This window comes from Myotis daubentonii, chromosome 5 (genome assembly GCF_963259705.1).
Source record: "Myotis daubentonii chromosome 5, mMyoDau2.1, whole genome shotgun sequence".
NCBI classification, from domain to species: domain Eukaryota; kingdom Metazoa; phylum Chordata; class Mammalia; order Chiroptera; family Vespertilionidae; genus Myotis; species Myotis daubentonii.
The window spans coordinates 80,822,285-80,834,258 of NC_081844.1; the positions used below are offsets into that span (position 1 = coordinate 80,822,285).

At 48.2% G+C, this 11,974-nt stretch overlaps 1 pseudogene; it reads left to right on the forward strand.

The window, feature by feature from the left end:
• The first annotated feature begins 1,027 nt into the window (after window positions 1-1,027).
• Window positions 1,028-4,426, forward strand: LOC132235682 (RING finger protein 44-like; annotated as a pseudogene).
• The last annotated feature ends 7,548 nt before the right edge of the window (window positions 4,427-11,974 follow it).

Consider the following 11,974-nt stretch of genomic DNA (forward strand, 5'->3'; position numbering starts at 1 on the left):
GTCTCTTTTACTCTAAAAGCTGCACTTTCTCCACTGTATCACTGTACCAAAAAGCTTCATTTTGCTGAAACGCAGAAACTCCAAATGGAGTGACTTACCAAACACAGCCCCGTAGCTACATGGCCATCTCAGTCCGGACCACTGGCAAGCTTTTCACCACCCTGGTCTTTCTTGAAAACTGCAAAAAGACTGTTCAGGCAAATTTATCAGACTTCACTGCCTATAATATCTGTGTCCTTAGAGATAAAGAACCAACCCGCAGGACAAGGGTCGAAGATAAAATAGAAACTTCAAAAACATGGAGACCTTGGCCCCATTCCATCCATATCTCAGTCAAAGCAGAGGGCTGATGGCAGGACAAGCCAGCTCTAAAACTAGTGTGGTTTTCAGTCACCTCCCAGCACCCACCAGCCATGCTAATTTTTTAAAAATATATTTTTATTGATTTCAGAGAGGAAGGGGGAGGGAGAGAGAGATAGAAACATCAGTGATGAGAGGGAAACATTGATCAGCTGCCTCCTGCACGCCCCCCACTGGGGATGGAGCCCACAACCTGGGCATGCGCCCTTGACTGGAATCGAACCCAGGACCCTTCATTCAGCTCACAGGCCGACATTCTATCCACTGAACCAAGCCAGCCAGGGCTAATTTTTTTTTAACACTGAGGCTGGATGAACTGTCAATCATAGGCATGAGCAGCAAACAGTTTGAAGTTCTGCTCTTTAAAAAAATCAAGATGCCGCCGAAACCGGTTTGGCTCAGTGGACAGAGCGTCGGCCTGCGGACTGAAAGGTCCCAGGTTCGATTCCGGTCGGGGGCATGTGCCTGGGTTGCGGGCATATCCCCAGTAGGGGATGTGCAGGAGGCAGCTGGTCGATGTTTCTAACTCTCTATCTCTCTCCCTTCCTCTCTGTGAAAAATCAATGAAATGTATTTAAAAAAAAAAAAATCAAGATGTTTATCTTACAGCCCTTCTATTAACCCAGAATGAAAAGTGTCCTTAAGAATTTCACTTTTTAGACGCCAGCGGACGGACAACAAAGAGAGAGGGCCCCGGAAGGAGCCGGACTGCTCCCGGACCCGGGTGGGGAGGGAGCACATTGCTCCGCAGGGCGGGGGCTCTTAAAGGGTCCGGGCAGAACCCCCCACCCCATCACCGCCCCCTTGCCCGGCTTGGCCGCCCCAGATCGGGAACAAAGGAATCAACGTGTGTCCAGGAGGCTGAAGGGTTGTGAGCCCGGGCCCAGCCCCTCCACCCCTCTGCCACCCCTGATGCGACCATGGGCTCTGGCAGTGACTAGGTGGCCACCCTCCACCCCTGTGGGCCAGCGGCGATTGTCTGCAGGGCCCGGTAGCACCCTGGCCCAGCTCCGGGGAAGCCTCCGCCCGACCACCACACCTCCTTGTAGAGGAGCGTCGAGCCTCGGCTCCTGCCGGCGGGAGCCCCCGAATGCTGCACCCAGCCTCCCAACAGAGCCCGTTCATGGTTGATCTCCACGAGCAGGTGCACCAGGGACCTGTTCCTCTGTCCTACACAGTCACCACGGTGACGACCCAAGCCTTCCCCTTGCCTTCAGGCCAGCACATCCCTGCCTGCAGTGCCCAACAGCTCCCAGCATGCTCCGTGATGTTCAGCGGGCAGCATTACCCACTTTGCTGCCTCCCGCCCCCGGCGTGCACCATGCAGCAGCTCCCTGTGCCCTATCAGGCCCCACCTCATCTCCAGTGACCACTACATCCTGCACCCCCCACCGCCAGCCCCACACCCCCAGCCTACTCACATGGCGCCTCTGGGGCAGTTTATATCGCTGCAGACCCAGCACCCGCGTATGCCCCTGCAGCGGCTGGACAACGACGTGGACCTTCGGGGAGATCAGTACCCCCGGGGAAGCTTCACCTACTCCACCTCGGCCCCAGGCCCGGCCCTCTCCCCATCCGTGCCCCTGCAGTACCTGCCCCATGACCCACTGCACCAAGAGCTGTCCTTCGGTGTGCCCTATTCCCACATGATGCCACGGAGACTGAGCACCCAGAGATACCGCCTGCAACAGCCGCTGCCCCCGCCGCCGCCACCACCACCACCACCCCCGCCGCCATATTATCCCAGCTTCCTGCCCTACTTCCTCTCAATGCTGCCAATGTCGCCCACAGCAGTGGGGCCCACCATCAGCCTGGATCTCGATGTGGATGACGTGGAGCTGGAGAACTATGAGGCCCTGCTGAGCCTGGCGGAGCGGCTGGGATGCCAAGCCTCGAGGCCTCACCAAAGCGGACATCGAGCAGCTTCCAGCCTACCGCTTCAACCCAGACAGCCATCAGTCGGAGCAGACGCTGTGTGTTGTCTGCTTCAGCGACTTCGAGGCGCGGCAGCTGCTGCGAGTTCTCCCCTGCAACCAAGAGTTCCACACCAAGTGTGTGGACAAGTGGTTGAAGGCCAACCGGACGTGTCCCATTTGCCGGGCGGACGCCTCCGAGGTGCCCAGGGAAGTTGAGTGAGGCCCACAGCTGCCCATGAGAACCCTGCCCGAAGCTCTGGAAACTCAGGGGGGAAGGGGAGGACCCAGGGAGGATGGGGAGGTAGGGCCCAGCCCTGTCCTATTGTTCCCACCTGTATATCCAGAGCCAGGGTCAGGCCCAAGAGAAGCCCCTGCAATAAGCCCCTGCATTTGCCAAGCTCCAAAGACTCTATCCCCAGTCTGCCTGCCAGTCCGCCCACCACGGAGCTGCCTGAGTGTCCCTATTCCGTCTCCTTCCATTGGCCCTCGGTTCCGTCTCCTTTTCTTGACAGTACTGGGACCCCGGGGTCTTGCCCCCATTGTGGCTGGTGGAGATCCTTGGCCCCGGATGGGCAAAGGGGTCACAGTCCTGGGACACTTGGTCTCCTGCACTGAAATAGCATGCCCTCTCCCCAGGTGGCACTGACAGGCATGGACAGACAGTGGCATAGGGCCATTTCCTGAAACCCGGGCCTGTGTTTGACCCCAGACTCAGGCAGCCAGCCCTACCCAGCCTGCTGTGAGGAGTGGGTCTGGCTCCCCAGAGGACCCTCACCCCAGGCACAACATTCCAGCCACACCCTCCGGGCTAGAGGGCCTCGGATCCAGCAGCCTCCTGTGCAGGGGGGACAGCCCCTGAACCTGGGCAGCACATACCCTGTGGGGCCTGGGCTATGCCAGGGAGAGTGGCCTAGGTTCTGGCAGCCACTGCTCCCTGGCAATGACGGGGTCCAGACCCATACCCGATTTCCCCTCTGTCATTCTGCATGAACGTGAAGAGTAGCAGTTTTCCTTTATTCATTTGGCCCAAAATCGCATGTAGGATTTTGGGATGTGGATTTTTAAACAATTTGTTTTCTTTTGGTTAAATGGGGGGTATTAGGGACCAACCAGGACTGAGTGCCCAGGGGGCAGGCAATGGTCCAGTGGTGCCGCCTGGTCCACATGCATGTGCGCGGCTGGGGCTGGGCCCGGCGGCCGGCGGTCACAAGCGGAGTTAGGGGTCTGTGCTCAGCTGATAACTGCCATGCACTGTACTGCACACGTCCCCAGAGCCTACCGGGACCGTTTGCTTTTCAGGGCATTTCTCCCTCTCCAGCCAGGGCCTGTCTCCCACCCGCTGGGGCACGTCTCTTCCATGGAAGTCCTAGGAGGACAGGGACCAGGGAGGACGTGGGCCTCACCTCCAGGGGCCCCCTCCCATCCTGAGCCCTGCCCTCCAAGGTCTGGGGGAGGCCCCCGTAGGGTCTGGCTGAGCTTCCCTCTCTCTCCCTCCTGGTCCCTTTCCTGTCCTGCCCTCAGCCGAGGTTGCTGCCCAGAACGAACTGCATGTGGGGCCGGCACATCCTAGCAGGCAGCCCCTGGCACCTGCTGCCTCAGGGATGCTCCAACCACCCTCGTTCTCCCACAGCGGCCCTGGCTCCCGCCTCCCCGGCCTGCCATGGGGCCCCATCAGCCTGGCCCCACCCCCATGGAGAACCCAAAGTCTTACTGTATATAACTCCAGGTGATGTTTCTATATTTATAGCAGTGTCAAAACCCCACGTATTTTACACAGAGAACCATCCTTTCCAGCCCCTCCCTTCCCCACCCCAACAAAGGTTTCCAAAACCCTGCGGTTCCTGGGGCAGGCAGAACAGGCTCTCGGATTGTATAGGCTGCAACAGTGGTTCCGAAGAGCAGCTATTGAGGGGGGTGGGAGGAGAAACAATGTTTTAAAAAATCATTTTAAAAAAGATTTATAAAACAATTATTTAGGATGTTTGTGATTTGCTGACCTTGCTCTAGATGCCATGTTACCAATGATTTCCTGTGGTGGGGGCTTGTTAATGTTTACTCTTATTTACCAACTTCTGGCCTAGGCATGACAGTGGGCAGCATCCCCCAGCCTGGCTGGGCCCAGCACCTGTGTTCTGTGTTAGAAGGGTTTTATATATATACACACACATATAAATATATGTAATTTGGGGGGCCTGTTCCTTGCACATTTTACAGTTACCTCATTTTCCCCATGTATGTATTTGAGAAAATGCTAATATATAGAGAAAAAAATGGTTCTAAAAAAAAAAAAAAAAGAATTTCACTTTTTTTCTCAAATGTGATTAACCTAATGAGAGGTGTAGGAAACGTAATTTTATGATTTTATTGTTCATATTAATCATAATCTAAAGAAAAGGAGGATGGAGTAAATTATGTCTGAGAAGCTGCCAAACTTCCTTCCTTCCAAAAGCATTAATTAAATGCTTGTGTAATCCTATATAATAAAAGCCTAATATGCAAATTGACCAAACATCGGAACAACTGGTGGAAGGACCAGTCGCTATGATGTGCACTGACCACCAGGGGGCACATACTCAATGGAGGAGCTGCCTCCAGCCCGCAGGCCCCACACCAGCCAAGGCAGGTGCCAGTGGGGGCCCCCCCAATTGCCCCACCGGTTGCCCCACAGACCGGCCCTGATTGCCAGCCAGGCCTAAGGACCTTACCCATGCACCAATTTTGTGCATCAGACCTCTAGTAAATTGATAGCAGCTTGAGGTGGAGTATGTGGAAGTGCATTAAACAAGTCTTTCTACCTTTATATAATTAAACCTTTCCAACAAGAAGAAGGTGTGTGTGTTTTTAAAGATTTATGTGCCAGACACTGGAGGTCCAGCAAATTGAACATAGTTTCAATTCTTCTGAGGATCAAAAATCCCTTTCATTATTATGTCAACATGTTACAAAGCACTTTCACATGTGGTATCTTAGTCATCCTGTAAACACATTATGTTTGCAAATTCAATGGAAGCCTCCTTTCATTCTTTTCTTCCTGATCTTTCTTTGTTCTCTGAGATAAATCTAACATAGGAAAGGCCCGAACTCTAACAAGTAGGATTGTGGTTGGGGGTTGGGAGAGGTGAGTGAGACCTTTATCCTATGGGTGGAATTAGTTTCAGGATACTTCAGACATTTAAGATTCTGATAATATTATCAGAATCTTAAATACCATCTCCACCCTTTTAAATACTTAGGGTGAGCCTTTCACTCACAAAATCTTCCTTTAAATTCAGGTGATTCTCTTATTTCAAGACAGTTAAACTGGGTCAGAAAAAGAGTCACTTCCCCAGGATTAGATAGCAAAATGGAGTAAAATTTCATTCCCTTCACCTCCCAGAATCTCACTCTAGTAAAGCTCAACCAAGAAGGCTAGAGGCCTGATGCTTACAACTAAGTTATGTTTTAAATCAGATCGATGACTGCTCCATAGAGCTGCCCAAGAAACTCATTTACCTTTGAATTCTGTCACCCTCAGCTCTCAGAGTCCACAGGATATGTTCTGCTTCAATTCTCTTTTAGAAATTTCTACCTACTAATATTTCCCATGTGGTTGTAATGTCCTATTCATGTGTACAAATGTCCATTTCTTAAGTTAGCCATGAAAAATTCCAGAGAGTTCAGCCTTACTGGGTATAGCCTCTTGCTTCTTTGTTACCTAATTCTTTTTTTGCAAAAATTGTTTAAAATATGTTTTTATTGATTTTAGAGAGAGAGGAAAGGAGATGGAGAGAGAAAAACATAGATTTGTGAGAGAAATATCAATTGGTTGCCTCCCATATATGCCCTGACAGGGGATCGAACCCATAACCTAGGTATGTTCCTGACTGGAATCGAACCATCGACCTTTTCACACATGGGATGATGCTCCAACAAACTGTGAGTGAAGGAGTTTGTGCCCAAAGACAAGCCTGTTGTCAGAGGTCAGCACTTTCCTATTATCCCCACCTCACCCATCATTACTTCACCTCCCACCCTATTTGCACACAACCTAGAATTGGATGCTTCCTTCCGCCTTCCCAGGAAATTTAAGTAGATTTTGATGTAAAAGCAGCTCCAAGGATTCTCCAGGTTCTTTCAGAGACACAGCTGAGCAATCATTTCTTTGTCAAAAGATCTACACCAGCCACTACAGTACAGACACACAATTTTTCAGAGCTGAGGTAGACAAAGTAAAAGGCAATGGACAGAAGTGAGATGGCTGGAAGGAAGTCCTGGTTTCCCTAAGCATCGCTCCTCCAGCTTTGTGGGGGAGCTGTAGAGGCACTTGCCTGACTCAGCCAGTGCCATGCTCCCAGGCTAAGAAGTGAAACACTGCTGGGTCCCAAGGTCAAAAGACGACAAACATTATGGAATATATTTGTCCTGGGACTGACTGGCTTTTCTCTCAGCTCCTCAGAATTTAGCACTGCCTCATCTCACACATGTTCTCAATGCTGAGATAGATCCTAGTGGCCGACAAAGCCATGGAGATAAAGGACCAGACTAGAAGACACCCTGACAGCCCCAAGTAGAAGAGCTGGCTCAAGTTGCAAGACATCTAATTGCTCGAGAAGGGGAACCTGAGGTTTTCCCCAATAGCTCTAAGCACAGCCTATTCTTAGCATCTCCTGGCACCAGCCATCGTACCGGAAGGTTCAGTAGAGCCAAGTGAATGAGAGAGAAAAAGCTCCCATTATCCCTAAAACAAGCCTACTTCACCTCCCAGCCTCTGAGAGAACACCAATCAATGAGAACAGCAACCAATGAGGCATGGGAAGAAAGTATTACCTCATCAGGGTGCGACCCCATTCGCTGACATTACTCTGGGCAAGCCTTTAACTGGAGTAAATTAACCCTTGTCGGGGACACAGACTTCACAGGAGACGCCTCGCCTCCCCTACTGCTCCTTATTTTCAAATTTTAAAAAGGAGTGGATGGGGAAACAATAGAGCTTTCCTAACATTTTCTTAAGCGTATCTATATATATAAAAGCCAAGTGACCAGAACAACGGAACGACCGGTCACTATGACGCACACTGCAGCGGCCAACCGATCGGTCCCTCCCAACCTCCCACAGCCCCTCCCCCCTCTGTCTGCCCAGCCCCAATCGGTCCCCATTGGGGCAGGCGGCTGGACCCACCCATGCACAAATTCATGCCCCGGTCCTCTAGTATCCTTCCTATATAATAAAAGGCGAATATGCAAATTGTACCCTCAACCTGGAGTTCGACCAGGGAGTGGGGCCAGCCAGCCAACCTCCCGCCTCCCCTCCCCTGGGCCAGCCCAGCCTGATCGGCCCGATGGGGTGGGTTGGCCGGACCCCACCCATGCACGAATTAGTGCACCAGGCATCTAGTAGTTATATAATGGTTATGAGCCAGTTTAGATTTCCTCATCCAAAAAATTATTAGTTGGTGACTTTTAGACAAAAAGCCATTTGCAACAAATTGATAATGGAGAGTCAAGAGAAGGAGGTAGTCAGGCTTGTTCTAAACCTGCAGTGTAACTGTCAGAGGGACAAACACCAAAAAGAACAATAAAAATGAACACACTTTGGAGCACATTGGCAAGAAACCGACCTTGTTTTTGCAACTTATTACTTGAAGTTCTTTTCCTAGCTACAGCCTCCATTTTTAGTGCAAACTGCCAAAAGATATCCTGTTTTGTGGGGGTTGTTTTACATTTTAAAAAAATATTTTTATGATTTCAGAGGTGAAGAGAGAAAGAGACAGAAACATCAATGATGAGAGAGAATCATTGATTGGCTGCCTCCTGCAAGCCCCACACTGGAGATTGGGGATCGAGCCCACAACCTGGGCATGTGCCCTGACCGGGAATCAAACTGTGACCTCCTGATTCATAGGTCGACACTCAACCACTGACCCACGTGGACCAGACCTTTTTGTTTTTTTAAAAAGCAAATAAATGTCAGCAGACAGATGTTCTAGTTTATTACTTCAATCCTATAATGAATAAAGCTCTCAGTAGACCTGTCTTTCTGCCATCAAACCCCATAGTTAATAGAACCAAAAACAAGATTGTTTTATGTATGCTTCAGAAACTGTTTGCATTTAGTAATTAAAATCAGGGGAAAGGAAGGCACATCTAAGATGACCTTGCTTCCATCAAGTAGAGGTTATTAGCGTTCATCTAAGAACTGATTTGCAAACAAGGCATGGAAGCCACTCTAATTTCAAATATCGAGAGCTGAGTATTTGCGAAGAGAGTCCTGTTTTCATACTGTATTCAGAGGCTATTTTGGCAACATATTAGTAATTATATATTTTATTCTTTTTTAAATATATTTTTTATTTATTTCAGAGAGGAAGGGAGAGGGAGAGAGAGATAGAAACATCAATGATGAGAGAGAATCATTGATCAGCTGCCTCTTGCAAGCCCCACACTGGGGACTGAGCCCACATTAAGTCATGTGCCCTGACTGGGAATCGAACAATGACCTCCTGGTTTTTAGGTCGATGCTCAACCATTGATGTACGTCAGCTGAGCATCTTTTATTCTAAATTGATTTCAACTTAAAATTGACAGAATGTAGTGGTGAGGATTGTTGCTGATTTATGTTGTTGTTTTCCTAAGGGCTTAAAAACAGCTATTTTTCCTTGAGGTAGGCTAACCCAATGGCTGGTTCACTTGCCTGACAGTGTAGCTCACAGTCAAGACTCCTTCCACTTTGTGGCCAAGCCTATTTGAACCCAGCCCAGACTGCAACCCGCCAGTCTCAAGCATGTCAGAATCTGTGTTGAAATCTTCAAACTGGCTCTAGCTGGTTTGGCTCAGTGGAAAGAGTGTTGGCCTGTGGACTGAAGGGTCCCAGGTTCGATTCCAGTCAAGAGCACATGCCTGGGTTGCTGGCTTGAACCCCAGTAGGGGTTGCAGGAGGCAGCCAATCAATGATTCTCTCTCATCATTGATGTTTCTATCTCTCCCTCTCCCTTCCTCTCTGAAATCAATAAAAAAAAAATTTTTTTTAAAGAGAAAGAAATAGCTCAGAGTTCCCTAATAATTTCAAGGTTCCTTAATAATTTTTATTACCTATTGAGAACTTACTGTGTGCCAGGTACTCTCCATATAGCAAAGGTTCCCAAACTTTCTTTGTTCACAGAGCCACAGTGTCTCAGGAAATTTTCCACCATTCCCTTAAGCCAAAAGAAATACCTAACAGCTCCATTTATTAAATAATTAGATCCAAACAACTTAAAAATTATTTACTGTATATACTAATAACTAAGTAGCTGTTCAGGCAAAAATGATACATGTACATTAAAAGAAAATATTAGTTTTATTTTATTCTGAAATAACCAGCATTACTTAATAATGGGATGTGTGTACCTAATGCACACTGCTCAACTTTTTAATCAGATCAGACACCACGGCCTTCATTTTGTGTTCAGGTGGATTTTCACATGGTACTTGCTTTTTATCACACTGAAAACCCAGCTTCGTGAAGATAGGACATATGGCATCAAGGAATGCAGCACCATCACATGTTAAAGTTGTGACCTACCTCTGGTACCCAACAGATGTCCCTGTGTTTCCCTCAAAAATTTAAAATATCCCGTGGTGGTACCTGTATGAGTTCACTGCAGAGCCTTAGGGCATCTCAACACAGTTTGGGAACCAGGGACACACACGGTTTCGTTTCCTCTTTACAGCAAATCTGCTTTGTAGGTACTCCTCCCATTTCATAGATCTGGGAATTAAGGCTGAGGACAGTTAAATAATTTACAAAGTTCACATAGCTAGTAAGTCTCGCTGCTGGGATATAAACCTAGGGCTGCCCAACTCAGCACCCACCTGCTCTCCCTGTTAGCCACACTATCTTTCTCACCACCTTTGCAGGATATTGCATCACAGACCATCAGAGCTGAAAGGGATCCCAGGGGTGATTTAGTCCCAGCACTCTGGTTTTACAGATGAAAAACTGATGCTCAAGAAGGGACATTATTTGACCAAGCAATACACTGGTTAAAGGCAGGGCCCAAAGTCCAAGCCCAGCACTGTGTTCAGGGTTTTATGTTAATGAATTGTTTTATTTTAATACAATATTTTAAAATAATTCTAAAATATAACATATACATAGAAAATGGCATAAAACATATATGTACTATATATGTGTGTGTGCATCTTTACAGTAGTTATACAGCAAACGCCCATGTACCATCACTCAGATCAAGAAACAAAACATTGCCAGCATTACAGAAGCTCCTCCCCACCAATCACAGCCCCCATTTTCCTTTTTAGAGGTGACTTTATCCTGACTTTTTTTTTTTTTTTTAAGAGGGAGAAAGACAGAGAGAAATATCCATGCGAGAGAGAAGCATCAATCTGCTGCCTTCTGCAAGTCCCCCACTGGGGATCAAGCCCACAACCCGGGCACGTGCCCTTGACCAGAATCGAACCTGGGACCTTTCAGTTCACAGGCTGACGCTCTATCCACCGAGCCAAACCGGCTAGGGCTATCCTGACTTTTATAATCATCATTTCTTCATTTATAATTTTACCAAATGTTGCCAGAGCCATAAACAATATGTGGCTTAGATAACAAACAGCTTCCCTCCAGGGCCCAGCTTCCTGCTCTAGGTACACCCAATGCTCAGAGGCTGTACTCAGACTAACCTTCACGTCTTCCTGGCAGGCCTTCTACTTCCTGGATCCCTCATCCAGTTGCTTCTTGAGAAAACAGTACATGGGAAGTAAAAAGAAAAAAGTAAAAACTGCATATCTTTATTGTATCTTCAAATTTGATCAATAATTTGGCTCAGACCAATTTCCATGGAATGTTGTCTCCATTATCTTCTCTCTTCCAATGGCACTTCTTGATAAATTTGATGTTATTCTTATTCCTTTCCCTTTGTGAATGCCCTGTTTTCCTCTCGGGAAGCTTTCAGGATCTTCTCTTTATGCCTGGCTCTAGAGTTGGGGAGTAGGGGATGCTATACAGTACCTAGATCCCCCTTCAGAAATGCAGGACTTACTCCGCCAGCTTCTGGGAATGCTGCTATGACCTTCAGCTGTCAGCTGTCTCTGGGAACACCTTAGCTGAAGAAGTACCAGCCTGTATACAGCTGACAATGCGGGGGTCTGAAGACCCAGCTCCCTCACCTCAATTGGCAACAATTCTGAAGGCCCAACCAGCTCTATAGCTCCCTATGGGTGGTCACCTGAGGTCTTCACTGGGTCTGCATCAGAGTCCAACTTCTTCCTCTGACCAGTCCTGTTTCCTTCCCCTTCCTTCCACAGGTGTTGATCCCAAGAGCACTCTAGTAAGTGTCCTGCCTGCAACTCTCCATCTCAGAGTTTGCATCCCTGAGAATCCAATTTGTAGCTACAAGGTGCCTGTAGCTGTGAGTCTTGCTTGCATTCATCACGTTGAACAATCACATCAGTGGTCCCATAGTATTGCTACCGTTTACCTCCACTGTGAGTATGGTGGCATTATGCCCATTTTAGAGGTGCACAAACTCACGCTATGAAAGAGAAATGACTTGTACAGAAAAGTCAAACAGGTAGTAAGTGGTTGAAATGGGATTTGAAAACAGGTCTTAGTGCAAAACCAGTGCAATGTTCATTTCTGGAGTGACTGTGGGAGTTTGGCTGCACACACTGAGTCCCAGGCTTTCTGAGGAAGGAAAGAGCAGACATCTGACTGAGTAGAAAAACAA